A 21852-nucleotide genomic window follows, 5' to 3' on the forward strand; every position below is an offset into this window, starting at 1 on the left:
TGTCTGTCTTGGTGTGTGTCTCGCTCGGCGTGTCTTTGTGCGTCTCTCTCTGCATGTGTCTGCCTATGCTATTCCCGTGTCTGTGTTTTATCATTCATTCTTACCTGATGATGGTTGCTTGTGTTGCAACCGAAACGTATTCTATTTGATTTGATTTTCTACCTGACAATACCGAAAGAACCAGAGTAATTCCTGTAGTCACAAAAGCTTCGAATCTAGTTTTTACGACTTAAGTCCTTTATTTGTCATAACGGTATGCATAATACAGTCAAACTGCTCTCTTATCTTCATTATTATTTGTGGCCTACCAATGTCTGCAGCCAGGATCAATCGATAACAATCCTATTACCTGCAGATATTTAACAGATGAGATGCGTTGCACCGTTAATTCCTCCTGTTTGATAATACTTCTCTTGTCCGTATGCATCTGTGCAGATACGTTTTTTTTTGCGGTTAAGCCATAGTCCCCACATACCGCGCGTATCAATGTGGATAAGAGGAGCGGCGACCCACTACTCTGTAGAGTAACATTGGTATAAACGCTTGTTACAATATGAACAGCGCATTGAAAACGCATACTATTTTATGTACTGTTTACAAACTGTGTTCACAAATCCACACTGAGAAACACTGATTGACAGAGGGGTGTAAATTATTTTTTCGATAGTGTATTTAAATATAGGTACTGCAGGGAAGTAATTTTCAGTTTTAAATGCATAGTTTAACAAGGCAACACTTGCCACCATCCTTCAAACCCATTGGTGAAAAAGAGCAAAGTTTTTGTGTTCATTATAATATAATGTTTACATTATATACATTATATATAATATATATATGTTTATGCGAGAGCCGGGGGCTTATGGGACCCCGGGGTCCCACCATAGGGTTCAATTGCCCATGCATGATGTCCTTGGGTGGCCTTCCATCCTTCATTCTGACTACATGGTCAGCCTTGGAAAGATTGGCCTATATACTTCAATACAGTGGACATGGCAAGTATCCCTACACGACCAATCGCTTCCACAGTGGACACCCTGCTCTGCCAGCAAAATCATCATCAAGGACCTGAGGTGGCATTGTTGAACCCTGTCAAGCTGTCTCAGATGCCATTGCTACGGTGCCCATGTCTTTGGTCCTAAATCAGGGGTGGGGAACGTCCGGCAAGCGGGCCATATGAGGCCCGCAAAATCATTTGGTGTGGCGCTGCCAAGGCAATCGCAGGCGGGGCTCGAAATTCAATAAATCTAGGAGCAAACCTGGACCAGCAGTTGCGAGTAGCAACATCATCAATACCAGCTAACATCACACACCTCACCAAAGAGAAGCAGTTCCAGCCATCACATTAGGGGTGAGTTAATAAAATGTTTGACCAAATATAAAAGGCTAATTTTTAAGTTAATAATTTTGTATGGCCCGCGAATGATGTTATAAATATCCAAATGGCCCTTGGCAGAAAAAAGGTTCCCTACCCCTGTCCTAAATGAAATCACGATTACCCGCGTAGACTTTACACTTGGTACCCAACTTAAGTCTTGTGGCCAGAGTCTGAAGGACAGACGGCCAAATTAAGTCCAGCGATGCATCACTCAGTACAGTACTAGCAAGGTAGCAGAACCAGTCCACAGCATTAAGCTGATAGCTGGGGATACGATGGCTCGGTTTTCCCCAGACCAATCATCAGGCCAAAGTCCTCTTGGTGTCTTTGAGAAAACAGTGAGCATCAGGTAAGTTTAAAACAGCTACAAAAAATTACATTTAGGGTGACATGAATATTTTTGTAATGTGTTTCAATCTTTTGTGTTAATGTCAGTTGTAGAAATGTCGCAATGCCTTAAACGTAAATAAGTTCAAACGTGTTGTAGGTTGATATATAATGTGGTATTATTAAGAGGTATTAAAATGTTTATATAGTGACAAATTGTAATTCACTATATTAGCAATGCATGCAGCAATGGTCTACCGTACTGGAGATTAGAATTGAGGCCAAGGCAGGGAGTTGATATTACTGTACATTGTCTCATCAACAGGTGACAAAATGTAAATGATTAGCAATGGCGATTAGGACGGGTAAAATACGTGGGAAACATTTAGATATAAGGGTTCTGTTTCAGATGAGATGAGGGTTCTGTGTTGGATGACAAACTTTTTGCATTGGATGAGATGAGGGTTCTGTCATGGATGAGATAAAAGTTCTGTATGAGATGGGATTTCTGTGTTGGATGAGACGAGGGTGCGGTGTGAGATGAGACGAACAGAGTTCCGTCTGTAATGAGACACCAGCGATGTATGGGATGAGACGAAGATTCGTGTCCCTCAGTCTCGAGCCCTTCTGCACTGTTTTCCAGGAGCATGTTTTTGCAGAGAACCCTGGACTACCGTAGTTTAAACTGAATATAATCGGCAGTGTGGCCCGTCAGACATGCCGTTGGGTTGGCTGATGTTATAGGCAAGAGCCATCCATGAACATCCACAAAATAAAACTGGTATTTGCGTATATTGGCCTATTAACTGGGTTTCAAGGTCAATTATTTATCAATACCCCCTTCTATCTCCCCCCCCTACTGCCGAGGCCTACTATATAACCTCGTGCCACGGCAGATATCTCGCCTACTTCAGCAGTTTTTTATTGCTGTGGTTGTCCCACCTGAAGACGATTGCCTGTGTTGCGATCGAAACGTCGTGATCTATTATTTTTCTACCTACGTGACTTTACCGAAAGAACCAAAGAGTATGGATTCCAGCAGTCACGAAAGCTTCAAATCAAGATTACATTGTTGGAGTTTCCCTACCTTTTAACCATTATTTTGAATATGAACACTGGAGTGTGTGGTTAAGTTAATGTTCATGGGAAAACATTGGTCCAGAAAATCAGCGAATTGCCTAATAGATCTCACCTTTGGTTGTGTTAGTGAATCACATTTTGGTCACGCATTACCAACAATAATCCAAGACAAGCCACGACCATAAAGTTTGCGGTGACCGAGATCGATATAAGTACAATGAGGCATCATCTCGAGATTCACCCCCAGTGACACATTTACCTCTAATGACCTGGTTCCAGTGCGATACAAGAATGGTTTATGGGGCATTACAAATTCTCGCACTTGCCTCAGTAGCTCCATTGTGGATATACTCTGTTGGAGTGGGTTACAGTGAGGGAAAAACATATTTGATTCCCTGCTGATTTTGTACGTTTGCCCACTGACAAAGAAATTATCAGTCTATCATTTTAATGGTAGCTTTACTTGAACAGTGAGAGACAGAATAACAAGAAAATCCAAAAAAACGCATGTCAAAAATGTTATAAATTGATTTGCATTTCAATGAGGGAAATAAGTATTTGACCCCCTCTCAATCAGAAAGATTTCTGGCTCCCAGGTGTCTTTCATACAGGTAACGAGCTGAGATTAGGAGCACACTCTTAAAGGGAGTGCTCCTAATCTCAGCTTGTTACCTGTATAAAAGACACCTGTCCAGAGAAGCAATCAATCAATCAGATTCCAAACTCTCCACCATGGCCAAGACCAAAGAGCTCTCCAAGGATGTCAGGGACAAGATTGTAGACCTACACAAGGCTGGAATGGGCTACAAGACCATTGCCAAGCAGCTTGGTGAGAAGGTGCGATTATTCGCAAATGGAAGAAACACAAAAGAACTGTCAATCTCCCTCGGCCTGGGGCTCCATGCAAGATCTCACCTCGTGGAGTTGCAATGATCATGAGAACGGTGAGGAATCAGCCCAGAACTACATGGGAGGATCTTGTCAATGATCTAAAGGCAGATGGGACCATAGTCACCAAGAAAACAATTGGTAACACACTACGCCGTGAAGGACTGAAATCCTGCAGCGCCCGCAAGGTTCCCCTGCTCAAGAAAGCACATATACATGCCCGTCTGAAGTTTGCCAATGAACATCTGAATGATTCAGAGGAAAACTGGGTGAAATTGTTGTGGTCAGATGAGACCAAAATGGAGCTCTTTGGCATCAACTCAACTCGCTGTGTTTGGAGGAGGAGGAGGAATGCTGCCTATGACGCCAAGAACACCATCCCCACCGTCAAACATGGAGGTGGAAACATTATGCTTTGGGGGTGTTTTTCTGCTAAGGGGATAGGACAACTTCACCGCATCAAAGGGACGATGGACGGGGCCATGTACCGTCAACTCTTGGGTGAGAACCTCCTTCCCTCAGCCAGGGCATTGAAAATGGGTCGTGGATGGGTATTCCAGCATTACAATGACCCAAAACACACGGCCAAGGCAACAAAGGAGTGGCTCAAGAAGAAGCACATTAAGGTCCTGGAGTGGCCTAGCCAGTCTCCAGACCTTAATCCCATAGAAAATCTGTGGAGGGAGCTGAAGGTTCGAGTTGCCAAACGTCAGCCTCGAAACCTTAATGACTTGGAGAAGATCTGCAAAGAGTGGGACAAAATCCCACCTGAGATGTGTGCAAACCTGGTGGCCAACTACAAGAAACGTCTGACCTCTGTGATTGCCAACAAGGGTTTTGCCACCAAGTAGTAAGTCATGTTTTGCAGAGGGGTCAAATACTTATTTCCCTCATTAAAATGCAAATAAATTTATAACATTGTTTGATTTATTGGTTGTTATTCTGTCTGTCAATGTTCAAATAAACCTACCATTCTCTTAGGTTCTATTTGGTAAAGTCACGTAGGTAAAAAAGTAAAACAAAAATCACGACGTTTCGGCCACAACACAAGCGGCCTTCATCAGGTGAAGGGACCAGACTGTCTCGAGGACAGCGCTGGAGTGAACACAGCTAAGCTCAGACCGCGACCTTTAAGCTGTGTGAGAGGACTCAAGGTGCCATGACAAAGGAATTAGCATAAAAATTAGCATTTAATTGGCGGACTTAGCATGATGAACGGTGTAGAGGGGGTGAACATGTGCAGGTCACGAAAGCTTCAAATCTAGAAAACCTACCATTAAAATTATAGACTGATCATTTCTTTGTCAGTGGGCAAACGTACAAAATCAGCAGGGGATCAAATACTTTTTTCCCCTCACTGTACGTCTTTGCCTAATCCCTGGCCAGCTGGCACACAACGTAATGTGTGCATTACAACGAATCCACTGCTGGATGAGGGCCTCGCCTCACCGTGCCAGTTGTGGGGCTCTCTGGGGTTATTTGAACCTCATGGCGGGACCATGGGGTCCCGAATGAAGTCAAAATCTTATTTTATTTTTTGACGACTCCGTCCCACTGCGCACATAAACGCCGCGACCCACCTGGTGCGGATCCTGTTGTCGTGTCCAAGCGCAGCGGCGAGGACGAATTCGCAGAAGAAACAAAACGTTTAAACTTTTTCACCTGGAATGGAACTTTCTAAAACAAACTGAGGGCACCCCAATGGGCTCCCCCCTATCTCTGGTTGTAGCCAACGTATTCATGGAAAAATTCGAAACTGACGCCATCCAGACTGCCACTCTACGCCCGATCTTATGGAAGAGGTACGTGGATGACACTTCTGTCATCTGGCCACATGGCCAGCCTGCTCTAGATCAATTCCGCGACCACATCAATTCCATACACCCAGCCATCAGATTTACCATGGAGGTCGAAAAAGATGGCAAACTACCCTTTTTGGATGTCTTAATTAAAAGAAGACCTGATGGTTCAATCAGCCACTCTGTCTACAGGAAAGCTACCCATACAGATGCTTACTTGAAACCGGATTCCCACCACCATCCATCCCAGAAGAAGTCCCTCATCAAGACTCTATACCATAGAGCCCAATGCATTTCCGACCAGGAACACATTACCAGTGAACTCAAGCACGTACACCAGACTCTCAAAGCTAATGGTTACTCTGACTACACAATCCGCAAAGCCATCACTCCAGTCATGAAGAAGGATCCTCTTGTGGAGCCACTCAAAACCATCACCTTACCCTACATTGCAGGGGTCACTAAAAAGATCTCCAAAATCCTGAATAAACACAAGATCCAGGTCCGATTCAACACAGTACTTAAAATCCGTGATCTGGTTCCATCTGTAAAAGATGAAGTTCCAGACATACAGTACCCGGGCGTTTATAAACTAAAGTGCCTCTGTGGTAGTAGCTACATTGGGGAGAGAGACAGCTGCGAGGCGCTGTTATACTCCATGTTGTAAACCATACCATTAACCGCGGTGTGAGAGGTATTAAGAGTCAATGCCAGCGAAAGAGCTGCGGTCTGAAGGTCATCGTAAAATACAATTAATTAAGAACGGAAATGGTTTAAAACATATTTCCAATGGTTACTAAGCCAGAATCCATCTTCTCGGTTGAAATTGTCTCTGTGCTTGTATATGTGAATGGCCTCATGAACGAATCTCTCATGGTAGCCGGTTGGTTTGCAAAGAACCTCCATATTGGAGAAGTCAATGTCATGTGAGCCCACTGAATTATAACAGTGATCTGCCACGGCAGAGGAGTTCGTTTTACCGTGTTTCAAGTCTGCTTAATGTTCGCGGATGTGGTCCGAGATATGTCGTTTGGTTTCTCCAATGTAGCTACTACCACAGAGGCACTTTAGTTTGTAAACGCCCGGGTACTGTATGTCTGGAACTTCATCTTTTACAGATGGAACCAGATCACGTATTTTATGTACTGTGTTGAATCGGACCTGGATCTTGTGTTTATTCAGGATTTTGGAGATCTTTTTAGTGACCCCTGAAATGTAGGGTAAGGTGATGGTTTTGAGTGGCTCCACAAGAGGATCCTTCTTCATGACTGGAGTGATGGCTTTGCGGATTGTGTAGTCGGAGTAATCATTAGCCCTGAGAGCCTGGTGTACGTGCTTGAGTTCACTGGTAATGTGTTCCTGGTCGGAAATGCATTGGGCTCTATGGTATAGCGTCTTGATGAGGGAGTTCTTCTGGGATGAATGGTGGTGGGAATCCGGTATCAAGTAAGCATCTGTATGGGTAGCTTTCCTGTAGACAGAGTGGCTCATTGAACCATCATGTCTCCTTTTAATAAAGACATCCAAAAAGGGTAGTTTGCCATCTTTTTCGACCTCCATGGTAAATCTGATGGCTGGGTGTATGGAATTGATGTGGTCGCGGAATTGGTCTAGAGCAGGCTGGCCATGTGGCCAGATGACAAAAGTGTCATCCACGTACCTCTTCCATAAGGTCGGGCGTAGAGTGGCAGTCTGGATGGCGTCAGTTGAAGTATGTGTTGGATAAGCAATGTCTCACCAGGGTGGGTACATCAGTGTGCAGTCCTTGATGAACCTGGTCTTCAATGATAGCGATGGTGTCAGGTACCAGGACTTTGGTGAACAAGGACACCACATCAAAACTGACAAGCAGGTCGTCTGGGGACAGGGAAATGCCTTTGATTGTCGATACCAGGTGAGTAGAATTTAGTACCGCAGAGGTGGTTTTTCCACTGAAAGGTCGCAGTATATCAGCATAAACTGGCACGTTTTCTTCCTGATATACTGCGACCTTTCACTGGAAAAACCACCTCTGCGGTACTAAATTATACTCACCTGGTATCGACAATCAAAGGCATGTCCTTGTCCCCAGACGACCTGCTTGTCAGTTTTGATGTGGTGTCCTTGTTCACCAAAGTCCCGGTACCTGACACCATCGCTATCATTGAAGACCTGGTTCATCAAGGACTGCATACTGATGTACCCCCCCTGGTGAGACATTGCTTAACCAACACATACTTCACCTGGAATGGAACTTTCTACAAACAAACTGAGGGCACCCCAATGGGCTCCCCCCTATCTCCGGTTGTAGCCAACGTATTCATGGAAAAATTTGAAACTGACGCCATCCAGACTGCCACTCTACGCCCGACCTTATGGAAGAGGTACGTGGATGACACCTTTGTCATCTGGCCACATGGCCAGCCTGCTCTAGACCAATTCCGCGACCACATCAATTCCATACACCCAGCCATCAGATTTACCATGGAGGTCGAAAAAGATGGCAAACTACCCTTATTGGATGTCTTTATTAAAAGGAGACCTGATGGTTCAATGAGCCACTCTGTCTACAGGAAAGCCACCCATACAGATGCTTACTTGAAACCGGATTCCCACCACCATCCATCCCAGAAGAAGTCCCTCATCAAGACTCTATACCATAGAGCCCAATGCATTTCCGACCAGGAACACATTACCAGTGAACTCAAGCACGTACACCAGACTCTCAGGGCTAATGGTTACTCCGACTACACAATCCGCAAAGCCATCACTCCAGTCATGAAGAAGGATCCTCTTGTGGAGCCACTCAAAACCATCACCTTACCCTACATTGCAGGGGTCACTAAAAAGATCTCCAAAATCCTGAATAAACACAAGATCCAGGTCCGATTCAGAACAGTACATAAAATACGTGATCTGGTTCCATCTGTAAAATATGCTGTTCCAGACATACAGTACCCGGGTGTTTACAAACTAAAGTGCCTCTGTGGTAGTAGCTACATTGGAGAAACCAAACGACATATCTCGGACCGCATCCGCGAACATAAAGCAGACTTGAAACACGGTAAAACGAACTCCTCTGCCGTGGCAGATCACTGTTATAATTCAGTGGGCTCACATGACATTGACTTCTCCAAGACGGAGGTTCTTTGCAAACCAACCGGCTACCATGAGAAATTCGTTCATGAGGCCATTCACATATACAAGCACAGAGACAATTTCAACCGAGAAGATGGATTCTGGCTTAGTAACAATTGGAAAGATGTTTTAAACCATTTCCGTTCTTAATTAATTGTATTTTACGATGACCTTCAGACCGCAGCTCTTTCGCTGGCATTGACTCTTAATACCTCTCACACCACGGTTAATGGTATGGTTTACAACATGGAGTATAACAGCGCCTCGCAGCTGTCTCTCTCCCCCTCCTCCGTTCCGACCATGGATGAACTCGTCCGTCTGAACGGGGCTCGTAGCTATCCGTGGTGCTAAAGTTGAGGGTAAGAATCCACCCATTTTTACGCCATATAGCATTGTGATATATAACGACTTATTGTTGGTAGCTTAGCTGATTGGAGAATATATAGAGTTTATTGATAACAATTAGGTAATTTATATTTTTGTTTTTTTATTGGTTCACTATATAGTATTCATTGTATAGTGTAGTGTATACCCAGTTACTGTGAATAGCTCAGATGTGTAGGCTTTGACTTCAACATAGCCATTTCTGTGACCAGTCACAAGCTAATCACTCAGTTATTTCAATGCTAAATTCTCCTAGTTATTTCAATGCTAAATTCTCCTGTTTGATTTGTACTAGGTGCATCTGTGAATGTGTATGCTCTGACTTTAACATAGCTATTTCTGTGAACAGTCACAAGGCAATCACTCAGCTATTTCAATGCTAAATTCTATGCTAATTCCTTTGTCAAGGGGTGCCTCTGCGGATGTGTATGCTTTAACTTTAACATAGCCATTTCTGTGACCAGTCACAAGCTAATCACTCAGCCATTTCAATACTAAATTCTATGCTAATTCCTTTGTCAAGGCGCTTTGTTTCTCATCACACAGCTTAAAGGTCACGATCTGAGCGTGGCTTTGTTCGCTCCAGCGCTGTCCTCCAGACAGTCTCGTCCCTTCACCTGATGAAGGCCGCTTGTGTTGTGGCCGAAACGTCGTGAGAATTTTATTGTGTTATTTTAATTTATCAATTTATTATTTTATTCTCATTCTACGTGACTTTACCGAAAGAACCAAAGAAGATTAATCCTTGCAGTCACGAAAGCTTTAAATCGAAATTTAAATACAAGCTAATCCCTCAGCTATTTGATATGTAAATCTCCTTTGTCAAGGTGCCTCACTTCTCCCAACCAGCTTAAAGTCGCTACGAATCTTAACAGCGTTCATTGAAGCTCTGTGGATGTGTAGGCCTTTACTTTAACATCTATTTCTGTGACCAGTCACAAGCTAATCCCTTAGCTATTTCAATGCTAAATTACTAGTTGCCTCTGTGGATGTGTAGGTTTTGACTTTAACATAGCCATTTCTGTGACCAGTCACAAGCTAATCCCTCAGCTATTTGCACAAGCTAATCCCTTAGCTATTTCAATGCTAAATTACTAGTTGCCTCTGTGGATGTGTAGGTTTTGACTTTAACATAGCCATTTCCGTGACCAGTCACAAGCTAATCCCTCAGCTATTTGATATGTAAACCCCTTTGTCAAGGTGCCTCACTTCTCCCAACCAGCTTAAAAGTCGCTACGAATCTTAACATTGTTCATTGAAGCTCTGTCGTCCCGACAGGTCTGTACCTTTCACCTGAAGACGGCCGCGTGCGTTGTCGCCGAAACGTCGTGAGAATTTTATTGTGTTATTTTATTATTTTATTCTCATTCTACGTGACTTTACCGAAAGAACCAAAGAAGATGAATCCTTGCAGTCACGAAAGCTTTAATTCGAAATTTAAAACGTTTAAACTTTGATTAGCGCATCGTGTAGAGCTCGTCGAGAGAAATAGATTGCCGTATCGTTCACCTTCAACAGGCATAAAGAGACGTCGCAACGTAGTTTATGTGACCCCGGGGTTCCCGCTATAAAGTTAATTTGACCGTTCTTCACCACGCCGCTCAGTGCGCGTTGAAGCCGGGGGAGGCATAGACGTGGGAGCAAAGGAGTACAGTCGAACAATGTTGTTGTTGTTTTATCCTTCTGCAATGCACATAACGTAGCACAACTCCACAGCCGAACTATGACAACCCGGGGTGCGTTGTGTTCGCACAACCCAAGCGCTATCCAGGCTCAGCCCCGTTCAGCGTCCGAGACGTAAGTACTACACGTGCACTTCTTTCGCACCGTACGTAGCCACCGACCGCGCTAATCGGGAGGTGGACGGGGGTGGGGGAATGATAACAAGCTAAGCGCAAAAAGATGGGCGGATTGCGGGTGGTTTAGTCACAGGCTGGGTCCATTCGTAACGTCGCTGAATAAATTTTGATTTCTTACGCGGACGATCCCGTTTCGCCAGCTTCCCGGCTGTTGTACGCGGGACAAACGTGGCGTGTACAGCGCAGGCCGCAATCACGACGGAAATGTCAATGGTGCAGAGAACGAGTCAAGGGTGTTACGGCAATATAGCCGGTCCTAACGTGCACTATTCATATGATTTCATGAAATTTTCGTAAATAATCGATTAGGCGCACGACTTTTTTTTTATGCTCCCGACTAACGAATGACGTCATGTCGCGGCGGCACGTACCGCTCGGTGCAGCCTCGCGACTGGTGACATGGCGTCACCGGGTTTTTAAAGCGTCACGCATAAGCGTAGGGACGTCATCGCGGCGCAGAGCCGCGAACGCGAACTCGATCGAAACGAACAAATTAAAGGGACGCGGATTTACATTCGCCACGTCGCCCAATTCTTCTTTAACGTCCATAAACGCGGCACCTCGTGTGTTCTCGGCTCTCACTTGGACAACTCGATGTATTCCAGTAACTTTCGGCGCTTTATCCTGGCGGCGATACAAACGAGAACGTGATGCGTCGAAACGCTGATTTGCATACGGAGGGCGCAGTGTGGGCTCCGTGAGTGGACGATCGCAGAGGCCCATGTGGCAGGAGAGAGAGAAGGGGGAGGTGGTGGTAGAGTGGACGAGTTGGTGGTGTTCGACGTGAGTCTCGGGCCCTCTCCTTCTTTTGGGAGGTTCCTCAAGATCCCCGGCCGGCCCCCCCGATGTTTGTGTTCGCGCTGTCGTAGGTAAGTCCGCGCCGTGGTCAGGTCCGAGAGTGGTTCCTGTGCGAGTCTCAAACGCCTCTGGCTGTCGTGTTTCGCCGCGGCCGCCGCCGCCGCTGTTTTTGTTGAGTCGGTCACTCGGTGTCGTGCTGCGCGCTGCACGCACGGCTGTGGTGGACGAGTGGTTCGTTGCTCCTCGGGGTTGTTGGACGCGGGAGTAGGAGGATGGGGGGGTCCGTGGCGTGGTTACCCTGCGGTCGTTTGGGTTGTGTGTGTGGGTTTAGTCGGGGGCAGTGATTGAGGCTCGCGAGGTGCCTGTGGGGTGGGATCGGTAACGTTTCGTGGCCACGCGATTCGTGTTTTATTATGAAAACCACTCGATGTGTGTTGGGTCGGATCTGATGTTAATGTGTTTTTTTAAAGTAATGTTAGCCTAGGAGTGGAGATAAGGGTGAGGTTTGGGTGTTGCTGTTTGTGTTAAGGTTATGGCTGGGGTTCGTGTTGTGGCGAAATCTACGAATTCCAGTGATTGGGTTCGTTACGATTAAAGCCAAATGATGTTAGGATTACGGTTAAGTTATTGGTATGGTCAAGCCTTTGATACTAGAGATGCAGTTAAGGTTAGTGCTGTGGGTAAAGGTGAGTTTTATACTTAAAGCCAGGTCATGTCCGCGTCTAGTCCAGGGATAGAATTAGGGCGAAGTATTGTATAACATTCAGTTAGGGTTATTAGTACATCTTTAGAGCTAGAGACAGTGGTATGGTCGTGCTAATGTTTTTTGGTTACTCAAACAAGTAGTGGGGCTGTTGCTGTTAGTCGTGCCAGCGCTCGTGTTTGGTTAATGCCATGGTTAGACTGAGGCTTAAGGTTGGTGGTGCGCCTGTAATACAGCCATGATGTTAGAGCTGTGTGTGGTTTGATGCTCGTATGTAAACCCAATATGCGTGTGTATCCACGTGGATCACATACGTACGCTAATACCGGTATGTGGGATTGTATACACGGCATCATTCAAGTACAGGCACGGCTTATACTGTACAGCTTTATATTCAGAATACAGTGCATATACACTGCTACTGTCAAACACGGGGTACACGACCAAACCACTCGTGCACAAATGTATGCAGTAGTTTCTAAAGGACATTGTTTCATGATCGTTGTATACGTGTTGGTACGTGTTTATATGCACATACAATAGCACGTACAATAGCGCATATAAGAATACCTGTGCAATGTGTTAGATGTGCAGTGGTTTTCAAATCAATGCAGTCTGTGTGGTCACGTGGAGAGCGACAGCAGCAGCTGAGTTGGTAGTTACGTGCCTGGCCTCACCTTGCAGAAACATCGTGCTGGGGCCGTGGTCAAACAAAAAATATCTGCTGCTCAAATCGACTTCCCGGTCTCCTATTTATTTTACACAGTTTACCCCGAGCACAGGTTCAAAACGCCAAGCGGTCACCAGCAAACACACAGCGCCTGCCTGCCGAAAGTTGTCATGGATAAAAGAGTCAACGCTTGGGTTGAGCAAGGTTATTCCGAGCTTGAGAAAAGAGACGATGGGGAGGAGGAGGAAATAAAAAAAAACAATGAAACGGCGCGAGAGAAGAAGCGGGGAGAGAGAAGTGCTGCTGTGACTTGAGGTGTAGTGGTTGGACCGGCAATGCCCCCCAGGGGTCAGCAACCTGCGGCTCTTTAAGGATTGCTAAGTGACTTTTTATTATTATTAAGGACCACCGTCTCGTTTTCAGCACATGCATTCCGGCTCTTAAAATGTCGATTTTTTTTACTCTTGTTATTTTGGTTGACGACCCCTGGAAATAACCTTAAACAGCATTGTATGTAGAACTTCTTTCGCACCGTGCGTATCCAACCGTACTAATACTCAAAATGCATATGCACTGCTACTGTAATACACGGGATACACTACCTAAATACTCATGAACACATTTATCCAGTACTTTATGAAGGGCTTGTTTGATGGCCTCTGTGTACGGTGTTGGTCTGTGTTTGAGACGAAACAGTGCCCGGTAGATCGAGTCAATCCATCGGCGAAGTTAATGGGAACAGTATCTCTCCGTGGTAGTAGCAATAGAAAAGTGATAAGGAGGTAGCTAACCACGAATGAGCGAGTGAATTAATTAGTGCTGGATCATCGATAATTCTGACTGCTTTAGGGAATCAATGAAGGGTATCATTAGAGTGAGTGAGACGGCAACTTAGTGCTCCGCACCAGATATGAACACAGTATTCTGCCGAATTTTTGCTTTCTATGGCAGTAATGATTGTTATAAACCAGCCAGTCACAGTACATTGTGGCAAGAGGATCGGATCGTTCTGGTGCTTTGCAGAACGGGTAGTTAGATTGACGAGCTATGTGCAAGTCAGGTAAACTAGAAAATGTCTGCCTACTTACCCCTACCCTTAAAATTTTAATCTTTAACTTGGTCGTTAATTGTACATTTGCGCATTATTGTGAGTGCTTTGCAAATATTGCTGCTGTATTCTGTATTTTGCCTGGTGTGTATGATGTATGCAATTCCAATGTTTACGTTTTATTTTACGTAACATACTGCCTTTACCATCATCATAAAGATTATTTAAAAGGAACTGGTCAAGCTGACCAATGAAAGTGTTGAGTCTCATTTGGGCCGTGTTTGATAATATATTGTTATAATGACATGGATTGTGAATGGTATATACAGTATAAGACAGACCATCCCTTTTCGTTTTCTGTTCAAGGTACAGAGCGGCGCTATGAAGGGAGAATTGTCCAGGTTTTTGAATGAGCAAAACTGCACAAGACAAACACGTTATTTACTTTTTCTCTGCGGCCATTTTAACTCAGAATCATAATTTTTATTTAGACTGGAGGAATCTGATGAGCTATGAAGCTCCGTTTCACAAATGTCCAATAGGGGTGGGTCAGCAAGTTAGTACAACAAACAATAGGAGTGCAAAATCAAGGAAAGGTATGCCAATCACGAAAAATAAGTATCAAAGTATAGTTGTCCATGTTAGTGAAACTCTAACTTTTGCCCTGGCCACTTCATCATGTACTTTGTGCTGCTCATTTTGTGCAGAATTATCTTAATTTTGAATATATATGGGTGTTAAATATCCATCAGAGACAGGAGAATACGATTGTGCTGTGCCATAAATGGTGGACGCACAGGCCATGTGAGACATCTCGTGAGCTGCGGTTGGCTAGAAAACATACCGTGCAGTGTTTGAGAAACCATTTGAGGGCTCCATGGTATGGACTATCTTGGGAATCTGCTCTTCAAGAGCACCCATTAACAAAGCGGTTGGGGCCTCCGTGTTTGATCTTGCCGGCATTGCATTGGCACTTCTGTTTATATCGTCCATGGAAAGTACTGTCCCTGGCCCATGTTTGTGGTAAAGATCCCCCGTTTCAACGTTTTGACTTTTGGGACAAGGGCTGTTGGCAATTGCCTATTAACGCCAGTACTACACACGAGGGAGTGCTGTGGCCATCACCACTTCTAGCTGGCTTAGTTTCACCAGAGCTGATGTTTACACTTTGCACCAGGTACTTTTTTGGGCTGAGTGGTCCTCAGGGAATCCCGAGACGAGTTCTGATGGCACTTTCCTTGGCTGGCTGCCATGGATGGGAGTCAAACATCGGGTTGCGGGATCCGTTGTGCAGTGCAGTAACCACTGGACCACTGCCTCCCGCATCGCCCGTATATCCCCTTAACAGAAGGCAGGCATGGTCACATTATTAACGTTGGCTGTTTAAGAGCAATGTAACATTACATCATTTCCTTTATTGAAACTGATTCAAATGTCCGTGATACATCATACTGTGTGTAGAATAGGTTATAACTTCTGACGTTCATATTCTAATGTCACGTTTAGGCTTTTGGAGCAAATAATACTGTACAAGTGAGGTTATAAAAGAAGGAATAGTACAAACGCGTAGATAAAGCGTGACAAAAATGATAGATTTTTTAATATGGAATCTCGGCATCAGTTTGTGACAATTCATTGAGTTGGTGGTGCTGAATCGACGCATGGCTTCTGTTGATGCTGGCGTGGTCACTGAAGGGCACGCCGGCGCATTTTTGTTCAGTTTTCTGTGGTTTATCTCATCGAGGCTCGCCATTGCTGCATGCGTCGTCGGCTGTGTCGCTTGTGATGTGTTTGTGATGCTTTGGTTTTGCAGGGGAGCCTTAAGGAATTTCCACTGAACCCCAAGAAGCCCCAGTGAACGATTGATTGTGGCGTCTGTGCCCTGCAGTAATGGGCTTCGTGTCTCGTGTTACAGCAAGGCCCCCCCCCGGCCGCATTGCACCACTGTACCCCTGGCATTTCGGCATTTGCCGCAACCCGCCAGCCGGCGGCTTGCTGGGGCCCAGAAAATGCCTCACCCACTTTGCTGTGTGGGAATAATTTGCTGGGACAAACGTGGCAACTGTTTTCCCCGTTCAAAAAAATAGCCGAAATGGGTAAATAGAGGTGGTTACCGCACGATAGTAGTGCTTTTGTCATCGAAACGCATTGTTGTGCTTAAGTTTATCACAATCTGCATATTTACAGTAAGCATCTTTGGATATACAAATCCTGGAGTCGTACATTCAGTGGTCTCCCTTTCCATTTTTAAATGATAACTGCACCAGTTTATAGCCTTTGAGAAGGCCCCATCTGGGCTGCGTTGAATGGAATTGAATCCTTGTTTTTTAATTTGATAAGAGCACAGTGCAGAGGTCCTTGTGTGTAAACAGTACCAGATTTGACCCTCTGTGTTTGGTTGGTGCCACACAGTTACACACTGGAGGCCTTGTTGAGACCTGAGTGTGACGTGTGATAAACTCGGCATGTAAACACCCAGGGCCCCCGCTATGTTTTGTGTTCACGCGATACCACACGGAAGAGGGTGGCAGTGTGCTTTGCCGCTTTTCTTTGTCAGTGATGGCCACTTTATGATGTGCTACCTAGACATTCATCAGACCTTTTAAGTACTTCTGCGGTAGTTTCGAGCTGTTGCTTGACTTTAAGTAACTTTTTGACACTAATTTGGTGGAAACAGATGCAAAGTTCTGCACTGGTTTGTGTTGTGTAAATGGTGAACATTGTGCAGTCCATAGCGATCTGCCTTGAAACCTCAAGTTTACATTAAGCATGGTGGTGTCCGTCAGCAATCATGGCTAACATTACGTGATGTATTCACACCGTTAATGTCTGCCTCGTAAAAGAGTGATTTTGATGGTCTGCTCTTTTGGTGAAAATGTCAGTTTCGCCTCTGTAGTGTGCAGTCTTCGAGTAACTTGAAACTCAATGACAATGTGTGGTCTTAAGTACTATTAATAACCCGTGTTGTCTTTACTACAGGTTAACGTTGCACAAAGAATTGCAAAGCACATTTTTTTTGCAATATATTTTATGTTTATTTAATTAAAATATTTCATCTGGAATATCCCTTGATATAGAACATTTCGTTCACAAGGGTGTCCAGGGTATCAGTTGCCAAATACATAGCAAACAAGTACTGACACTGATTAAATATTTTACATTATATGATACAGCTATGTCAAATTTAGAAAGCTTCACCAGTTAAGATATATGTATTATAATATAGCAACAAAAGTGAGTGGAAATTTCGATTTAAAGCTTTCGTGACTGCAAGGATTCATCTTCTTTGGTTCTTTCGGTAAAGTCACGTAGAATGAGAATAAAATAATAAATTGATAAAATAAAATAACACAATAATATTCTCACGACGTTTCGGCCACAACACAAGCGGCCTTAAGCGCTGTCCTCCATACAGTCTCGTCCCCTTAACCTGATGATATTCTCATTCTACGTGACTTTACCGAAAGAACCAAAGAAGAAAAAGTGAGTGGATTAACAATCGCTTATGAATTTTCACCTGTAAGGAAAGCCACTTCACATTCATGTGGAATGGGGTGGGTGCTAGCATTGTGATAAGATTGGGGTCCTTTCCCATTGACTGTCCTAAGCAGTTAAGGCCCTCCATGTGGGTGAGGGGCGTAGTGGGGAGAGGGGGCTGTGGAGTGGCACGGCGATAACAGCAGCCCATTGCTCTTTACGCGGTAATTCTCTTGTGCTTGCCCATTACCAGTAGTAATAATTGGCTTCTCTCAGCGATGAGTCTCCAACGTGCAATTAATGCATCACTTAGGCACCAGGGGTTGCATTATTGGTGGAGGAAAACAGAACTTAGGCACACCTTCAGAAATGTCATTAAACCACAAAAGCAAATGAAGAAAACATTTTTCCTAATTTTTGCCCATTTTAGTTGCAGGATATTGTAAAGTATTTTTTAATCTATATTCTTTGTGTCTTTCGGTAAAGTCACATAGATAGGTTCAAATTAAATAAAAAAATAACAAACTACGACGTTTCGATCACAACACAAGTGATCGTCATCGGGAGGAAAAAGGAGGAAAGCTGCTGAGTGCAGACTGTTTTATCGGGTGTAGTCCTAGGGTAATAAACGAAGTGGGCAGGGCTAGTGATGTTAAAGTGAGAGAGATTAGCATGTCAATGTAAGAGATTGACATAGGGATCCACATCCTTCACAGATGGGATCATATCACGAATTTTATGTACTGTGCTAAATCGAACCTGGATCTTGTGTTTGCTCATGATTTTGGAAATATTTTTGGTGACCCCTGCTGTGTATGGCAAGGTGATGGTTTTGATTGGGTCCTCAGATGGTTCTTTCCCAACGGTTGGGGTGTTATTTTAGGCTCTTTGATTTTACATGAACAGGTAAAATTTCCCACATTAACACAGCCACCGAGCTCGCCCAGCTCACCGAGCTCACCGTTGCTGCTCTGCGAACTGCCATTAACATGCTAATTTTTCACATTAACATGCTAATTTTTCACATTAACATGCTAATTTTTCACATTAACATGACTAGCCCTGCCCACTTCGTTTATGACCCTTGGACTATACACCCATAGATAGTCTGCATTCAGCAGCTTTCCTCCTGTTGACGATTGCTTGTGTTGTGATCGAAACGTCGTAGTTTTTTTGTTATTTTCATAGAACCTATCTACGTGACTTTACCGAAAGACCCAGAGAATATGAATTCCTGCAGTCACGAAAGCTTTAAGTCATTATTTTTAATCTGCTAACTTTAGAATAACTGTCAACTCACAGGCACCCTGTGCTACTGAGTTCCTTATGCCACACTAGCCATTGGTTTCACAGCAGCGGTAAAAGAATACATCTAATGGATACCACATTAATCCAGTCTTGGTTCCTATACAAATGCGATCCATATTGAGTAAGGTTGCTGCCATGGTATAGAGGAACCATTATTACGCATTTAAAGAACACAAATTGGACCCCATCTTTGATGGCAGACCCAGCGTCATATCCTTGTGTTCTTTATACATGCTTTTACCAAACCCTCTTGTTACTATCTTCCTACAAATGGTAGTTCAGAGAGTTAGATGATTTTGTGAAAGTATAATGATGTTGTCTTTACCTGTGGCCATTGCTTAATCATAGCCTTTTTTGTTATTGTGCGCGAACAAACGTAGGCTTTGTCGTGAAAAATATATTCCATCTGCGACCTCTTCAAATTGCTTGACTTGAAATAAGATGTGCCGTAGTGTACGAGCGGTGGTTTTTTCCCTTTGACTTCTTCCTGTTCTGTTTGAGTTCGATGTTTTTGAGGGGCCAGTGTGTATGAGGGAGTCGGGGGTGCTGTCTGTAACCTTATCTGGCCAGATTCTATGGCCTAGACGTTCTGCTGGTTTTCTGTCTTGGCGCCTGCTTTGCTAAATCTGTGAGTAATTAGTAAGAAGCCCAAGTCATTCTGCTCAGCTATGCTGGAATGTGTGTGCAGTTAGAAACCAAGGTGCGCAGTTTTAAAGGGAAAATGCAGCCCCATTTCCTTCTGACGTTAGACTACGTACTTTTAATGCGTTTTGCTTAAATTTTAGGATTTTTTTACAACTATATTTATTTACCAATTGTTAGCAAAATAAAACAATCGCTAATTGTGCTAAGAATGGGCCAGCGGTTCGTTGCGTTGCTTATGTGCCGTTGTGAGTCTTTTGCTGGGTTTTCTTGATGCGTTCAGGATACGTGTCGGCTGGGATGTTTTCCACGAGATCAGACAGCACCCAAAGTGCTTAATATCAGCATCATTGGTTTTTCCACAATAATGGCAAAAAAACATATATACCGCCTGAAAGCGGAGTTTCATTTTTTTATATATATAGATAAACTATTTTCTTTTGGAGAAAAATGCTCTTTGTAAAGAAACGATATCCATGGAATGCTTAGATAATGGCAGCTGTGGATCTGCGTGAAGGCTTTTGTTGGAAACAAAATGACCAAAGTCGTGTTTAAACATTTTAGTAAATCACTGAGTAATGTAACATAATCATTTCAAGGTGACATCTTTATATGGTTAACTCTCGTAATAAAGAAAACGCAATAACAGAACATTGGGCATAAATGTTTGTGAAGAGTGACTTGTGAATCGGACATCATTTCCCCTTAGTAAAATTAAACACACGTATTTTGACTTTTTAATTCATAACTTTAGTGGTTATTATTCTCTCGTATGAAACCTCTACTCATACAGTACTATGGTTTTAATGAATAACTTCTATTATTATCTGTTCACAATTTCACAGGCTTTGGATATTTATTTTTTATGGTGCATTATACTCGGTACTGTCTTCACGTTACATTGTCCGTAATGTACTACGTACGTAAACAATGTGTCTTCACGCCATCATTCTTATGAAACAGACCATTTGTAAAACTTCAGAAACCACGTCATGTGACCACTCCATGCACTTTAATTATTTCTCAGAGCAAGGCTGGCTATTGGTTTAATTATTAATGGACGTGTTCTGTTCAATTATTTATTCTACATGGCTTTTGTTACTCTCCCTCAGCTGAAGGTTTTAATTGACCTCTTTAGACTCTTATTGTTGTGTTTCAGTTTTATGCATTTGTGATCCACTAGCTTTGGGCACTTTTTCAACAATGATTACACGTGTGTGTGTGTGTGGGGTGTGTGCCCTCCATTGTGGAAGTAACTGTTGTTTTTGTTGTTGGCTAAAATACTGCCAAGGCTTCACTTTCCACCTTGTCCAGCTCCTCAGGTCGTGAAATGACTCTCTCCATAACCAGGCGCTTGTTCCTTGACGTTGGGACTGTTTCATTCTTCAGACACTCCGAAATATGCGTTACGCACGCCACCTCCGTTACCTTACCGTTTTCCATAGCCCCGCAGTGATTTGATTTAAATACGTGTTAGCGTCAAGTTTTCCCTTTTTGATTCTTTGCTGTGGACACCAGGACGTATTATGGACATGTGTGTGTGAAATGGCGGCTTTGCTTCCCGGGAGTTTCTCTCCCCACTCTTCCAGCCATCGTGACCTCACCGCTTGGGCGTGCGCACACACACATGTTTGCACTTTTTGGTGAATTTCACCGCCCCACTCGCAAAACACCACGTTTCTTTCCCCCCTTGCTTGGGCCTGGGAGTTGAGAGAGAGGTGGGTGGGGGGAGGCAATGAAAAAGCCATCCTTGCGTTCAACACAGATTTCAAAATGATTAATGCACAGATAACGCAGCCCTTTTACCCCGTGCTTTTAAAACATTCCACCGTTGGGTACAGGAGACGTTTATATTTTTGGCCAGCATGTTTGGCTTTTGCTTTTTTTGGCTCTGATATTTAGGGGAAAAAATGTTCACAAATATTTTTGTTTAATTACGTGTGGATAAGGCCATATTTGGTGTCTCTGGAGCTTGTGTGGTGTCAAGTTCATAGTTTCTATATTTTATTCTGGTGTGCACGCTGGGTTATGGGGTTTTGAACGTGTTACGGTGCCTAGTTGACCATCCTGTCCAGTGTTAATCATGACCCTGCAATGCATTACACACTTTCGGATGCGCTTGTCTTTCGGATGCGCTTCTGCGGCCGTCTGGAATGCTCTTCCGAAATTAATAAGCCACTGGAGCTATGTACTTTAAAATATAGATTGAAAACTCTTTTTTTTAAACTGCTTGTTTAGATTGTTGTCCTTCCACTGTACCTCTAATTAGCATGTTTGGCTACGTACGGTGCGAAAGAAGTTTAACATACATATTACTTCTTATTTACCGTTAAGAGTTTACATTCGTTCCATCCTTGAGTAGCCAATTCCTGCCTTT

The 21852-nt window shown here is 43.8% G+C and overlaps 1 protein-coding gene across 2 annotated transcripts in view; it reads left to right on the forward strand.

Moving 5' to 3' along the window:
- Nucleotides 1-10585: 10585 nt before the first annotated feature.
- The window catches only part of LOC116940150 (bone morphogenetic protein receptor type-1B-like), a 55336-nt gene continuing 44069 nt past the window's right edge, over nucleotides 10586-21852 (forward strand). Inside the window, exon 1 of one of the 2 annotated variants that reach the window (XM_032949464.2) lies at nucleotides 10586-10767. The gene's annotated coding sequence lies outside the window, so the exon portion shown is untranslated. Of the gene's footprint in view, nucleotides 10768-10817; nucleotides 11699-21852 lie in introns of those variants that run through there. The other variant, XM_032949462.2, reaches the window with a different exon arrangement.

This window comes from Petromyzon marinus, chromosome 8, assembly GCF_048934315.1.
Source record: "Petromyzon marinus isolate PM22_M1 ecotype Great Lakes invasive population chromosome 8, UKy_Petmar_22M1.pri1.0, whole genome shotgun sequence".
Classification (NCBI taxonomy): Eukaryota; Metazoa; Chordata; class Hyperoartia; order Petromyzontiformes; family Petromyzontidae; genus Petromyzon; species Petromyzon marinus.